A 16,512-nucleotide genomic window follows, 5' to 3' on the forward strand; every position below is an offset into this window, starting at 1 on the left:
CACCTCTCTGTCCTAAGCTCCCCAACAAGATAACTCTTGCTAACTCTGCTTCCCACGCTCCTCACGTTGGTTCCAAGTCCTTCCCAACCATCCGCGTAGACAGACGGCCCTCCCACGTTGCCCGTTCAACCCTGCAGTCACTAACTAACTGGGCGATGGCTCCCCTCTGTGCCTTTACGGCTGCCCCTGCCCTGCGGCCCTACTCCAGACCGCTGGGCTCAGCTTCCCTTTTGATGTGAGCACGTGGCACCCACCGCTGCAGGTTCCTGATTCCGTTTATAGGTGTGAGAAGGCTGCCTCGTACACCCCGGCCACCGCATCACCCCAAACATTTTGCCACTCACTTGCCAGGCCTGACGGCCAGTGAGTCGAAACAGGGCAACCGCTGACCTGAAGAAGGAGGCGTGTCTTTGCACCAGGCCCTGCCGCTGCCCCGTCACCTGAGCCCCAGTGGACTCCCGGCCCCCTTCCGGCACGGACAGCCTCCGACTGGGTTCCACAGCACCCCTCTTTTCCTTCTGACCTTTGTTGGGCTGCCAGCCTTCCCGGGGCTAGCCTGTCATCAGAGAGGGCAGCGCTGACGGCCTGCCCCCCCCCCCCCCCCGCCGACCAGCCGTGCTCTGGGCAGACTCCGCTGGGAGGCTGAGGATGGTCAGACGCCCAGGGCTGGCCTTGCGCCATGTGCCAGCTCAACACACCGTCTGAGAGGCTGCAGATGGAGACCGGCGGACACCCAGGGTGCCGCACACTGCCCTGCAGGGCTACCCGGCAGGGACCCAGGGCCCGGGGTGCTTGCCCTCCGTCAGCCTCGATGGGTCCTGCTTATCTGCTCATCTCCCCCGCAGAATCTAAGGACCCAATCTCTGAGCTGAATAGGGCTCCCAAGAACCCCAGACACCTGAACATCTGTGGTGACAAGGTAGTCACAAATGACGATATGACCACACGCCAGGCACGTACCACCTCCCTCATCTGCAAAATAGCACCTGAAGGTGGCGCTGTGATTCCCCCGTTCCGCGCACGTGGGAGATGTGAAGCGTTTTGGGAGATGCTAAGTCACACCCGGACCCTCGGACCCCAGAGCTGAGCGAGGGGACCTCTGAACTGTCCTGCCGCTCAGGGCCTCCCAGAGCAGCTCGTGCTCACCTTAAAGGAAAGGCTCTTCCCTGCCCGGAGGCCAAGCCTACCTTCCTGTAACAGCCTCCTCAGCCCCGTCTCCCGTTTTCTTCTGTCTGATCTTCTCCCCACGTGGATAAAGACGCTCAGTCCAACCAATTGTAGTATTTTAAAATAAAGAACAGTTAGAGCAGGTAACAGTAAACCACGCGGCTGTGCCTCCCAGCCTCCCCTGCCAATTTGATGGCGGCTCGGTATGTCTTCCTCTGTCCCTCTTCGCCCTTTCACTTCCCTCCAGCCGCATGTTAAATAGAAACCAGAGCTTTGACAACCGTACAGCTAATTCCTAAATGATTGAAGTAATGCATTATTATTCCAGGCAAGGAACATTCTTGCAGGACTTAGGACAGCTGGTAACGGTGCCCACAGAATTGGTATTATTTCATTACACAAAAGCTCGACATTCATTGGAAATCACCACCCAGGAAAGCAAGGGGGCGGAAAAGACAAACATATCTTTTGATTTACATTCAGGTCAGAGGATCAAATCATTCTGATTGAAATTACATCATGTCGTTACCCCAGCCGTCCTCACAGCCTCCCACGCAACTCTTGTTCTGTGAGACCTCGCCGTGCCCCTCAACAGAGCTGCGTTTGGAGATGTTTCTTATTCAAGCAAGTTGCTACCTCTGTGATGGTTTCTCTTCTCTGTCTTGTTTTCCTGTTTGGTTTGGGTGTTTTTTGTTTTTTTTTTTTAACAGTGTCTGTGGACCCAAACAGAATTAACTGAGCACAGCTCACACATGGGAAACTCATCAGTCTTGAAGCCGTTCCTAAAGCCAGCAGAGAAGGCCTGTTTTGAAAGTGCCATACAAGAATCCACCCACGGGCTGCCTCCACGGTGAAGACTGGCGCCAACACGGCAAATCCACGTGCCGCCCTCAGAGTGACACTCCTGACACCACCGCTCCTTTGGGGGTGGCTCATGAGCGGGAGGGAGGTCGCTGTCAAGCTCCACCAGCCTGGGCCAGAGGTAGCCAAGGCCATTAATGACCTGCCCTTGGCCTCCTCAACCTTGCACAGACCCTGAGCCAGAGAAAGCTGGGCAGGGGGCATGTTAGGAGATCCAGATTTGGGATGGGAAATCAATTTGATGTCCTCACGCTGGAGATTTAGCCCAAAGTGCCCGTAGGAACATTGGGCAACAGCCCCTTAACTAATACCCATGGAGTGTAGACAGTCTGCCTCCTTGGCCTTCAAACAGGCTTTCAATTTCAACTGTGGCTCCTCCAGGGATGGAAGCCACCCCACACCTTCATCCTGCCCTCCCCCACCGTGAGCTGGGTGCAAGGCTCTGATGCCTCTGTTTCATTCTAGCTGACACCTTCCCAAGAGGCTGGATGCGCTCGCTCTATCCCAAGAACAAATCTCCCTGATCTAGAAGATGGGTTCTTTTAGATAGGGGGCAGGAAGGGACAAACTGGAAGTTCAAGATTTGCAGATACTACTATGCATAAAATAGATAAACCAGTTTCTTCTGTGCAGCACAGGGAGCTATATTCAATATCTTGTACTAACCGAATGAAAAAGAATATGAAAATGAATATATGTATGTTGATGGGACTGAAACATGACACTGTACACCAGAAACTGACATAGCATTGTAAACTGACTACACTTCGATAAAAAAGAATGCAAATTTTTTTGAGAATTTTAAAAATAAAGTGAAAGACAGATTCTTATCATATGCAACCAGATCTGCTCTGATCAAACTCGATGCTTTGAACATTTGGCTTTCTCCAGAATGTTTCGTCTAAGTTGGTTTTCCCCCGCCCACTCTGCGAGGAGCACCCACGACCACCAGGGCCGCCCCTCCTCCATGGGCTCCATGCCTTTGTGGGGGAACTGACCCAAATCATGGGTACAGTGCGTGACTCGGGCTCTGGGTCAGCTCTGCCTGAGATGTTAGCACGGTGACAGATGCCCAGAGAAACTCACCCATTTGGGCAATCGGCCCCATGAGAACCGAATGATTTGGGAGACAGATGGAATCTGATGGACCATTGGGTTTAAAGCCATTGAGCGCATAGCCGGCTGGATGACGGCCAGTGCCTCGAAAGCAGGGATTGCGTCTGTTTTCCTCACCAATGTTTATTTACAGCACCTAGCACCGTGCCTGGCAGACAGGAGACCCATGAGGTGCACTCGCTGATGGATGGATGGGTGAACTGAGGTCCACAGGAGTGCACAGTGTCTGTGAGCAGGCTCTGCAATGAAACAGATTTGAATCCTGTTTGTTCTGTGCACCTGCTGCATGACCATGGGCAAAGAATGTAACTGAGGGGGGCGGGCATAGCTCAGTGGTAGAGCACATGCTTAACATGCACGAGGCCCTGGGTTCAATCCCCAGCACTTCTATTTTGGGGGGAAAAAAAGACTATAACTCAACTTCAGCTGGCTCAGCTATAAAATGGAAGTAATAGTATTGGTTATGAGCAGGAGGGGATCCCCCAAATTTCATGTGTTGAAGTCCTAACCCCTAGCACCTCAGAATGTGGCTGTATTTGGAGAATAGACCTTTAAGAGGTAATAAAGGTAAAAATGGACTCTAATCTGATTTGACACAGAAAGGCCATGCAAAGACAAAGGGAGAAGATGGCCATCCTTAAGCCAAGGAGAGGCCTCAGAATGAAGTCAACTCTGCTGACACCTTGACCTTAGACTTCAAGCCTCCCCTTGGCTTACGCCACCCCTTCTGTGGTCGCTGCGATGGTGGTCCTAGAAAACTTACATATGTATTTGTGGAATCTCATGGGATGGTTGTTATATTCCTAATACAGTCTCTGGAATATGTAAGCACCAAATACAGTTTAAAACCTTGTTATAATTAGCCACATATCAAATACACTCTGATCTATAACTACCCTCATATTATTGATCTTGAAGTTTTGTCCATGTCCAAATTCCATTTTTCGCCATCCTCTTTATGCTTAACTTAAACCCAATCTGGCACATGTTGTTTTAAATATACATTAAAAAAAAATTTTTTTTTCCCGTTCAAGAGTGATTGTTGGACTGAGACACTAACAGCCACAGGAAGGAATATCTAATTCTTGGATTTGGATTGTAAACCTCTTCTAGATTGGGCTGGGGTTTTCCTTAACTCACAAGTAAGATCCTAAAAAATTTCCCACCTCCTAAAATTATAGCAAACATTTTACTTAATCCAATTTGAGTTATGACCAATCCGAGAGAGCAGGAGTTCCAAATTAAAGGATCGGACCGTATGTTAAGCATGCATTCCAGTGCAGTGACTCACAGCACTCGGTCTCTTGACTGGGGTCCAATCAAATCCGAACATGGTAGCAACTGCCATACGGTGTGGATGTGAGCTCCGGGGTCTGCGTCATGAGATGGGCTTCCTACACACCTACTCACAGTGGCACCTAACGACACAAGAGGGTGAGAAGGCCAGGCAAAGGACAATGACTCACGCATTTTCAAAGATAAGTGGGGTGTAAAGATTTCTTCCAAAGTGGGAAGGGGGAAAATCGGTTTTGGTTCTTTTTGTTTTTTTTTTCCCCAAACATTGACATCTTAATGGCCAGGAGGCTATTAATGAAGACTTGGGTAAGACAGATAGACAAAAAGACTGTAAAAAAGAAATAGAAATGCTCCTCTCAGGTTCCATTGCACCAAATTACCACCCAGCCCTGCGATTCTATTGCCTTCCTGTGCCGTATCAAATTTTAATCACCATAAACCATGGACTCATACAGATCTGCCACCAACAAGTGCCCTGAGCAGGAGACTTTGATTACTTTGGACACCTCTGAAAATTTTTTAAGGCTGTCCAGCCTGGAAACCTAGAGATACAAGGAAGCACCAGAAAAATGTTTCTTCTGTCGGTTTTGCAAAAAGTCGGGGTGATGTTCTGCTTTTTCAAAGTTTGGACTTCCAGAAAATACACGAACCAAAGAAAAAGATGCCCCTGGAGGCTTAAGGGGAGTAAGGCCAGGATAATGACCATAAGAAGACTTTCTTGAGAATAAACGGCAAATTTGCTTTTGTTTCATGGACGCAGTAACAACAGCTTAACCCTATGGTCTCAGCACGTCTTAATCCCTTGATGTTCCCTGATTCCCAGTACACAAAGCCTAATTATATTAAATCAGCATGTTCTTAACTTGGGGCCACAAGACTAGTTGATCAAGTTCATTAATAAATGAACACTTAAAAGGGGTCATAAAAAAATAAGGAAATAAAACCTGTTCTTGCTACAACTAGGAAATTTACATACTGTGTCTCACGCAGGCAGTTACAACGCCCATAAGGACATTACAGACCTGGAGAACTCCTACTACATGGAAACTACTTGTTTAAATTGGTTCAATCCAGGAAACATCTACGAACATCTCAAGGAACAATGCTCTTCAAACCATGTGACATGCTGGCTTAACTTCTGTTTCTGGGATTCGAGTCTTCGTACGTTCCCAACTTCACAGGTCTGCGTTAGGAGGAGATCAGACATACCCCTGATGCGTACTCTCGACAATCAATCTATTCTTCCTCTGAAACATCCAGGAAATTCAACCACAGTCACTTTATTTCTTAGCTAATACCAATAACACTGTTTACTCTCATTTCTCTTAGTTGTCTGTGTCTGACACAGACACAAATCCTTTCGGAAGCATCGTTTACCATCAGCAGACCCTACACACCAAGGTCAGAGCTGGGGATAAAACCAGAAGGGCACATGACCCCCTAGGACTGAGTGGCCCTGGATTTTATGTCTAAATCTGTCACCGACTTGTCCTGGGTTAAGCTCCTTAATCTCTCTGAGACTCAGTATCTTTATCCACCACCAGACAAATTCTACAGTCATTCTAATGTCTGAAGTGCCAAGAAACCAAGAGTTTTGAATTCAAAGGTAGAAAGTTAGTTGAAAGTCTTAAATGTTCCGGCCTTAGTCAGAAGCTCTATTTTAAAATGTACCAGGAGACAGATCCATTAGAAAGTGTGTTAAGTATAGGACGTTATTTGAAAACAGAGAAGAGGGACAGAAGGAATGCCAGAGATAAGTCAAAGCATATGGCCACGCAGGATTACAGGTGATTCCTGCTTTGTTCTAACTTATCTGTAGTTTCTAGGTTTTTGCAATGAATAGGTATTATTGTTGCCATAAAAAACAGACCAACAAGAATTTACTTTTTAAGTCTTCTGAGTCCTTAAGCAAGCTTCTACTGATTTGAAAACCCTCCTTGTGGGTGGCTAATCACACATTCTGGATGAAGTGCAAACCAAAATCATCAATGTTTGGAAGTGGGACTGTGCCTTCGGAAGGCCTGTGCAGGTAGATGATCAAACACGTGGCAGGAATTTGAGTGTGACTCCCTGAAGAATTGCTTGTAGAAATTAATGGAAGAAAAGAAGGGATGGAGAGAAAGGGAGGAAGGGAAGGGAAATGGGGTGAAATGAAAGCATTCTGTCCCATCAGTCCACAAGTTCAGCATCCTGATTTGGGCTCCTGGTTTCCTGGAAACTGCTAAATGCAAAGGCCCCTGAGACACATCAGACCTTATCGGCTCCCTGACAACTAAGAGCATGACCTTATGAAAACCAGTCCCTGGACAGGTAGGCTTTAAGAAAAAAAAAAAAAAAAAAAAAAAAGGCTGACAATAAAGGAGGTCTGCGCAAATCGCTCAGCTGCAGTTCTCAGACCTGGCGGCACGCTGACATCACCTGGGGACCTCTGGCCTGAGTGACGCTCGGGCCCCATCCCAGAGCAATTGAACTAGAATCTCTAGGCACGGGGTCCGGGTTTGGAGTTTCTGAGGTTTCCCAGGTGGTGCTACTGCGTACTCAGGATTTAGAAACATTCTGGCTGTAATGTAACACAGGAATTAGAAGCAAATCCAACTGACTTTTCAATTTTGCTGAAGGCTCTTCAGAAACAAGAGTAGTTTCATTTCCTGGATGATTTGAAGATTTTCAGATTAGAGCTGACTCGGCATGAAACTGAGTATAACCACCCTTAGTGCTGAACATGGCCTTAAAGTGCCCGCTTCCCCCCTTGCCGAGCAAGCCCAGGCTGGGGAAGGAAGTGGTGTCTTTCTTTAGTAAGCGAGGCTCACTTACAAACTCCCAGAGTGGGAGGAGATGGAAGGGAGAGGCCTGACCGGTGGGGGTAGAAAAAGAAAAATTCCACCAGTCGCTTTCCCTCCATCGGAACTAACATATACCAGGGGGTATCAGGGCGTCCGTGCATATACGGAATTCTGCAATATCTTGTACATAATCTGATATGCATGGAGTGGATGTGTCCTATGTGGGCCTAGAGCAAAGAGAAATAAAAGAACAACAATTTCACACGGAAAAACTCTCTTCGAGACTTCCATACGATCCCCAGAACTCTTGGGAAGGGCTGGTCATATTTACTTGCCTTAGAAAAATAAAAACAGGTGATAATCTTGTTAATGAGCTTCATAGAGTAAACACGTATCAATGACGCATGTGCCCCAAGAGATGTTGCAGAGGGAGGAGCTGATGGATTAACTAACTCTGGAGGAATTCGGTTCATTTGAGAAAATGTGCTACAGGAGAAACACTATACCAGGGTCTCTGAATTCTTGGACATGAAAATCTGGACCACCAACCATTCCTTCCTAAAATATTCCACTACTTTAAGCAGAAAAATGACACCAAACATAGAGATAAGACGCACCAATTTAACCTGAAGAACGCTTGACGTCCATCTACGTTCAGCAATGTCTTTGATTTTGACAGTGAACATACTCTTGACGGTCATGATTTTCATCAGGTTTTTGTAGAAAAACGCTGGAGAGCTTTGAGTGCACGTTAAGAAAAGTTGGTGCAATCAGAATACATTTGCCTTTTTTTTTTTTTTTCAACAAGCAAAATCCTTGTTTCCCCTGAAAGTACCCTATGGAGAAATTCTTTTCTATTCAAATTTTTTTTTTAATTTTCACCAAAGACTAGGAATGAAGGCAAAATGAAAACAGATACTGACAGGCCTTTAAAATTTCATGTGACCAGATTCTCACTTGTGAGGATCTGGGTTGCTTTTAGAATGTCTAAGAAATTTCTCAAGTTCAAAACTCAACATATTGAAATGTCCTGCTGAAAGCAGTTTTAAGTCTAGATGACGGCCTTGCCAATGTGTATGCTTCCTCCCCTTTTAAAAAAATCCTTACCTTTTTTTTTTTCAGACTACAATCAATTTGGTAAAAATTTCCAAGTAAATCAAAGAAAACAAGAAACTAAAAAAAAAAGAAAGATAAGTATGAAGTACAAAAACAAAACAGAAAAATCATACAGTGCTTTGTAATCATGACTATATGCAGCTCTTACTGGAGAACAGATTTAAGGTCACGTCCCAGAATACGGTCCATTTCTCGGAGCGGGTCAATGTAAAGAGGAGACCCAGTTTGTACAAAGGACAGGCTGTTCCCGCCAAGACAGTGAGTTTCCAAGTGTGGTCCCTGAGTTGGCGGCATGACACTTCCCTGCATAATTTTACCAAAAATGCAAATTCTTAGACCTCATCTGAGACACACGGAGTTAAACTGCCTTGGAGGGAGGCGGGGTGGCGTTCAGGAACTTGCATTTTTCAAATTTCCCAGGTGACTCTGATGTGAGAAAACCCTGTTCTAAGTGCACCATGGATTCTAAAAGAGCTCAAGCATGCTCTAGCAATGCTGTGACGGCAAAATTCTGCACTTTTTATTTTTAATTAACCTTTGCCCCTACCTCTAAACATTTATTGAGCACTTTTGCAGGAACAATTGGAAAGGCTTTTCAGGTATCCATTCATATATAATGCCAACTTACGGGGCAGGTGCTAACAATATTCTCCCTTCTATCAATAGGGAGGTGCGTTCAGAGAATTCTGATTTACCCAACGTGACGCATCCTGTAAGTGATGACGCCAGGCTTTGAAACCAGGGCGTGCGACTTCAGACACTACATGCCTAACCAGACTGCTATCAAACTGCAAGTAAATGAAGAAGTAAAGGTTATATATACACATACATACATATATACCCATATACATATATTCCTTTTCATACGCTTTTTCATTACAGGCTATTACAAGACATTGAATATAGTTCCCTGTGCTACACAGTAGGACCTTGTTGTCTACCTGTTTTGTACATAGTTAGTATCTGCAAATCCTGAGATCCCAGTTTGCCCCTCCATGCCCCGCCTTTCCCCTCTGGTAACCAAAAGTTTGTTTTCTATGTCTGTGAGTCTGTTTCTGTGTAAGTAAGTTCATTTGTGTCATTTTTCACATTCCACATTTAAGTGATCTCATATGGTATTTGTCTCTCTCGTTCTGGCTTACTTCGCTTAGAATGACATTCTCCAGGTCCATCCATGTTGCTGCAAATGGCATTATTTTATTCTTTTTTTATGGCTGAAGAGTATTCAAGTGTCTCTGTGTGTGTGTGTGTGTGTGTGTGTGTGTGTGTGTGTGTACACCCACCACAACTTCTCTATCCAGTCATCTGTCGATGGACATTCCGGATGCTTCCATGTCTTGGCTATTGTACACAGTGCTGCTATGAAAACTGGGGTGCATGTTTCTTTTCAAATTAGAGCTTCCTCCAGATGTATGCCCAGGAGTGGGATTACTGGATCATATGGTAAGTCTATTTTTAGTTTTTTAAGTAAACTTCCATACTGTTTTCCAGAATGGCTGCACCAAATTACATTCCCACAAGCAGTGTAGGAGGGCTCCCTTTTCTGCACACCCTCTCCAGCATTTATCATTTGTGGACTTTTGAATGATGGCCATTCTGACTGGTGCGAGGTGGTACCTCATTGTAGTTTTGATTTGCATTTCTATGATAAGTAGCGATACTGAGCATTCTTTTATGTGCCTATTGGCCTTCATGGGAGAAATGTTTATTTAGGTCTTCTGCCCATTTTTGGATTGGGTTGTTTACACAACATTGTAAATTGACTATACTTCAAGAAAATAAATAGATTTTTAAAAATTTAAAGAAAGAATGGGAAATTACCCTAGATTTCTGCATGGGCTTAAAGTATCCACAAGGGCTCTCATCAAAGGAAGGCCGGAGGGTCAGAGAGAGAATAGGAGACGTGACAATACAAGCAGAAGTCTAAGTGAAGCAGTTGCTGGCTGGGAACCTGGAAAAGGGGCACCAGCCAAAGAAGGGCAATCAGCCTCTACAAGCTGGAAACGACAAGGAACAGATTCTTCTCCTGGAGCCTCCAGAAGGAATGCAGTCCTGCTGACACCTTCCTTGATTTCAGTCCAGTTAAATAAATGCATTTTGGTCTTCAGTTCTCTAGACTGCAAGATAATAAATTTATGTTGGAAAGAAAAGAAAAGAAGAAAGAAAAGAGAAGGAAGGAAAGAAGGAAGGAAGGAAGGGAGGAAGGGAGGAAGGAAAGAGACAGTCAAGGCATGAAGAAAAGGTTTAAAGCTACAATTTCTGGTTCCCAAGTCTTCCTCCCAGACAAACAGGACGGAGGCTGACCCTGACTATAGCAACTGGGTCAGTGTTTTTCAAAATGGGGCCTCTGGACTGTGTCAGAATCCACTTGGGGAAGGAATGGGAAACAGGGGCTGGGTGAAAATCAGATTCTTGGGTTCTAACCCAGACCTGCTGCACCGAGTTTTCAGTGGAGAAAAAAAAGCAAGGATCTGAATTCCCCATGTTCCCCGAGGGGACTGTTATGCACGGCAAAGTTTGAGGACCACTGCATCAGGTAACCATAAGCTCAAGGCAGCAAGGTTAAACTCACTGATGACCGAGTTAATTTCTCTACCTGTAGATTATGATCTAAAGGAGATGGTTAAGGCAGTGGTTCCCAAGTAGGGGTGATCTTCCCGAGTGACACTGGGAAGTGTCTTGAGATGTTTTTGGTTGTCACATTTGGTGATATGCTACTGGTGTCTAGAATCTAGTGGTGATTCCCCAGTAGCAGGCCCAAGAGGGGTAGGGATGACTTTTTCATCCTCGTCCCTGAGTATCATTCCTACCATGCCACCATTGTTCGAGTATTTAAGCCTTGCTCAATTATCCTCTTTCCTACCTCCCACAGAGCCAAATTCCATTATTTCTTCATGTGCCAATATATCTAAAAATGTTTCTGTGAATGCTCCCTTCACCTAAAGTTAAGTTTCACGAGAAGGTCAGATGACCAGGAATCATAAAATTTGCAGCTGAATTCAGAGACCTTCTGGTCCAGCCAAAAGTGTTCTAAGGCAGAGAAGCTGAGGCTCAGAGAAGGTGTAGGGGAGTAGAAAGTGCCCGGGCTTTGGATGCAGACAGATCAGAGGTCTGAACCCCAGCTTTGTCCTTCCCTGGACAGTTTTAGCAGTTTTGAGTCTCCCATACTGACTTCACAAAGCATCCATGAGGATGTATATAACATATATGCAGGACTGGGACGTTATGCTGCACATCAGAAATGGACACATTGTAATTGACCATACTTCAATTAAAAAAAAAAGCATATGTGATGTGAGCCACGTGGTGTTGGAGGAACAGGAAGCACGCAACACATTGCAGGTCCCTTTTCTTTCCCAGAGGCTTTCAAAGGCTTGCCTGAAATATCAAACTAAAAATACCTCATGCTCAACGTGTCCTAAATGTGATGCGAGTCAAGTTTTAACTCGAAGGTCTCCAGGACTCTGAGTCGGACACTATTATTAACTTCATTCTCAGAGATGAGAGGATTGATGAGAAGTGTGGAATTTTCCAAGGTTCCCCTGCTAGTTAATGACAGCCGATGTTACAGCTTGGAGATCCCACGTTCTGGACACTCTTCCTGAACCACATACTACACTGCTCAACAAACTGTGACAAGTCCGTGAGTCTCCTGACTCCACGTTAAGAGTTCTGCTGGACCACGGGTGCGGACTTGGTTCCCCCAAGAAAACTGTCAACGGTAGAAGGAGCCACCACTTGGCTTTTTCTGTTTCCCTTTCAAAGCAGAGCTCATAGACGGCGCTCAGTAAGTATTTTTTTTTTTTTTGATTGACTGATAGAGAAAAGGAATGAATGGCAACCTGAAAAACTAATTTCCTCACTCTGTCAGTTTCCATTAACCCCATTATGGAGTGAAAAGTACACCTTGCTCTCCCTTCTAAAGCTCCCCTACACAGCTAGGAGGAAGGAGGCTAGTTCAGCCTCCACGATTGTCTTCTGATCTTGTAAAAGCAGGCGATGTCTCTCTGAGTCGACACTAAAGAGCACCGCTGGTGTACACACAGGTCCAAAGCACGACGAAATAAACCCAGGTTCCACGGGAAGGCTACCTTTGTTCCATCTGGTTAATAATACTTCTAGGTGACAAATTCATTGTTGCCCCCAACTTCAGGTCCCAAAGGAAGATGAAAACAGGTCAACAGGTGCAAAGAAAAGTGTGGGCTTCAGTTCCTTACTGCGGGCCTCTCTCACTGCCAGCCTCAGGCGTGCTGGGAATGTGAAGTGGAAATTCTTGACCCTGTCAGAGCTCAGGTAACTGTTTTCTGTTCTGAGATATCTGGGGACTAATTAGTAAGAGAAAATAAGATGTGAAGGACAGTAGATACGATGTGGGCTCTCGTCTAGGTTTTTCTCGGAAGCCACTCCTAGTTGTGTTGTGTTTGGCAAGAGGAGAGGTTGAAAGACCTAAACTCATCAAATTCTTCTCTTGTCTTCCAGAGAAGGGGCAGGTGCAAGGATCTCCATTTAAGAGAGAGGAAACAGAGAGAAAAGAAAAGAAAAGAGAGAGTGGATTCATGGCTTGGAATTCTAACACCAACGGATCATCCTGTGGTCCCAAGAGGATGGTGCCTGGGAGCGCCTTAGAAACAGGAGAAGTACAGATATTAATTCCAAAAGAGACATGTACCCAATGTTCAGAGAAGCACTATTTACAATAGTCAAGACATGGAAACAACATAAATGTCCATCAACAGATGACTGGATAAGGAAGCTGTGGTATATTTATACAATAGAATACTACCCAGCCATAAAAAATAATAAAATAATGCCATTTGCACCAACATGGATGGACCTGGAGATCGTCATTCTAAGCGAAGTAAGCCAGAAAGAGAAAAAAAATACCCTATGATATCACTTAAAATATAAATATTCAATATAAAAAATGACACAAATGAACTTATGTGCAAAACAGAAATAAACTCATAGACACAGAAAACAAACTTTTGGTTACCAAAAGGGAAAAGGGTGGGGTGTGGAGGGACAAATTGGGAGTTTGGGATTTACAGATACTAACGGCTACATATAAAATAGATAGATAACAAGTTTATACTGTAGAGCACAGGGAACTATATTTAATATCTTGTGGTAATTTATAATGAAAAAAATATGAAAATGAATATACGTATGTGTATGTATGCCTGAACCATGATGCTGTACTTCAGAAATGGATGCAACATTGTAAACTGACTAAACTTCAATAAGAAAAATAAAGAAGAAAAAGCAAAATGTAGTCAGGGTTCCACTGGGTCGGGGGTTAGTGTGTATGTGTGGAGGGGGTTCGAGTTATGAGAACTCAGTGCGTGGCTTACGGTAGGTCTGGAGTTTAGCATTTAGCCTGCAGTCCTGTGACTCTGACAGAGGCTCCCCGTGTGGTCTGATGGCAAGACGCTGAAACAAACAGGACACTAAAATCTACTGCTCCGCCCTCCTGGACTGCACCGATAAGTGCACCTCAGTGACCTGGCGGCTGTGAGAGATGGGCTCATTAATGTCCCCTGACTGCATCACAATACTGTCCCATAAAGAGGGGTCTGAAAAGCATGACTGCAGAGGCTGAGGCGTGGGTGTGGTTTGACGAGTGGAGGAGACACGCAAGGGTGAACCACACAAACACGTGCTTCTTTATTTGCTTTCCAGACAAGTAAACAAGTAATGGTTGTGATATTTGTGAACCTGTAGCAAGAATCTGCAAGCTTCCTCTGCAGGCTACTAGCCCTCTTGCCGGGGGTCCTCTGAGGTCCTTAGAAAGATGCAGAGAAGGATAAGGCCACCTCCCTCCCCGAAGACTGCCCGCATGACTGGTGTCTCCCTTTGGTCCTTAATCAGTGATGGTGTTTATTCTTGCTAGTCCTGCCTTGTTCTCTGGCTGATGGTGTAACTAAAAGAGATATAACTCTGAGCTGCAGCTTCTAGAATAACAGCCACAATATCAAAAAGAATACTGGGGGGGAGCGTAGAGCTCAGGTGGTAGAGCACATGCTTAGTGTGCACAAGATCCTGGGTTCAATCCCCAGTGCCTCTTCTAAAAATAAATAAATCTAATTACCTCCCCCCGAGTAAAATAAAATAATTAAACACTACAATAAATAAATAAAAGATTTTTAAAAAAAGAATTATTATAAACAGTAATAACCACAGTGATGATGATGGTAAAGTTTACAGGGTACTTACTAGTCACCAAAAGTGGTTCTATGAATTTACATGATATTCTCCACTCATTCCTTGCAAAAGCCTACAGAGTCCATGTGATCATTGTCCTTATACTGCAGGTGAGAAGCCTGGGGCACAATTCTCAGCGACTGATCATTACAGCTTTGAGTGAAGAACTGAGAATTCCAGCACTGATGGAGCAGCCAAAGGGAGAGTTTATGGGCTTGTCAAAATCCTGGCCATACATAGCTGTAGACACACTGCTGGAGTTATTAGCAGTTTCTATAAAGGAAGGGAGGCAAATTGGTCATTTAGGTCATCACGTAGCCTTTAGAGTTTGTTGGTTGCGGAATTGGGACAAAACAAGTTATTAAGCATGTATTTACAAGCTTTTCTGCTCTCCCACCTTTCAAGGAGGCCAAGCTGGAGATGGAATGACAAAAATGCAGGAATGAAGAAGCCATGGGCAAGCAGAAGATTAAGAGAAAGAAACAGAAGTCAGAAGAGAGAAGGAGGGGGAGTGGGGAAGAAAGGTTGTAGAGGTGGGGTTCTCTGAGTATGAGAACAGCCAATGCTTCACTAGAACTTGCAGGTGCCTTGTCCTGTTTCAGGTTTGTTACGTATCAGCTAAGTCACGCTCACAACCACCGTATCGTGATTCCTGGTCTACATATAAGCAGATACATTCAGAGTTAAATGCCTTAAGAACAGCCCAGCTAACAAGTGGTAGAACCAAGATTCAAGCCAGGCAGTTGGAATCCCATGTCTGCCATTAGTCACTTTACCACATCCGAGGAGCCAGGAGCAGTCACACAGAAAAGGACATGTGAGGAAAGGACGAACTTAATAAAGAGATTTTTAAAGCAAATGTTGGCTGTGTAAACCGTTCTCCCCCTTACACACACTGAGTCAAAACTTTAGGGCAGATCCATGCTCTTCTGCAAGGCTTTTTAAGGCAGGCATATACTTATTTTGGGATATGTCACCCCTGCAGAGGCTGGTCTTGGAGCCAGACCAAGAAAGTCCACTTGTATTTGGGTAAAAAATACAAATATAAACTACCTATCACTGTCTTCAGATTAAGACTTCAGTCATTTTCAAAAATCTGTATTTTTGGACTTCCCTAAAGGCCTGATTTAAATAAAGATATCTAGGTTCCTCCACCCCCAGTGTGGCTAAAGACAGGTAGGCAGCCTCCTGGAAAGAAGGCAGAATTAGCTAAGCCCATTTCTGGCTGGCCGACCACCTGCAAGTTCTGGTCTCATTTCCGCCCGAGGGAAAGCTCACACGGGCATCTCCTGCTCCTCAGGGCCGCTGCCTGAGCTCCCCATCTCTTGCCTCTTCTGAATCAGGCCTTCGAGACCTGCTTGTCCTCTCTCATCTTACTTCTTCTGTAGGCTCAACTTACTTCTTGTGTGGCCTTTGTGCTTCCCAGTTCTGTCTCCGTTTCATAACTAACTCCATTGCTCATCTAACCTATCACATTTGTCAGACTTTTCCACCCTCATGAGCCCTTCTTAGGAGATGCAAGAAAAAGTACTTGACAAAATTCAACATCCTTTCGTGAAAAAAAAAAAAAACTCAATCAATTAGCTATAGAAGGAACGTACCTCAACATGACAAAGGCCATAAATGACAAGCCCACAGCTAACAGCACACTCAATGGTAAAAAGTTAAACTTTTCTTCTTAGATGAGGAACAAGACAAACAGGTCAAATATTACCACTTCTATTCACCATAGTGCTGCAGGTCCTAGCTATAGCAATTAGGCAAGAATTTAAAAAATAAAAGGCATCTGACCTGCAAGCATGATGTGAAAATTATGTTTGCAGATGACATCTTATATATAAAAACCCCTAAGGATTTCACCAAAAAAAACTGTTAGAACTACTAAATGAATTCAGTAAAGATGAAAAATGCACACTCGATGTACAGAAATCAGTTGCATTTCTATACAAAAACAATATATCTGAAAGAGGAA

At 44.7% G+C, this 16,512-nt stretch overlaps 1 protein-coding gene across 5 annotated transcripts in view; it reads right to left on the minus strand.

The window, feature by feature from the left end:
* CTNNA2 (catenin alpha 2) overlaps positions 1-16,512 on the minus strand; it is a 944,841-nt gene that overhangs the window by 172,111 nt on the left and 756,218 nt on the right. Inside the window, exon 1 of one of the 5 annotated variants that reach the window (XM_014561377.2) lies at positions 1,188-1,341. The exons of the other annotated variants lie outside the window; for them this stretch is intronic. The gene's annotated coding sequence lies outside the window, so the exon portion shown is untranslated. Of the gene's footprint in view, positions 1-1,187; positions 1,342-16,512 lie in introns of those variants that run through there. 5 annotated transcript variants of the gene reach the window in all.

This window comes from Camelus ferus, chromosome 36 (genome assembly GCF_009834535.1).
Source record: "Camelus ferus isolate YT-003-E chromosome 36, BCGSAC_Cfer_1.0, whole genome shotgun sequence".
NCBI classification, from domain to species: domain Eukaryota; kingdom Metazoa; phylum Chordata; class Mammalia; order Artiodactyla; family Camelidae; genus Camelus; species Camelus ferus.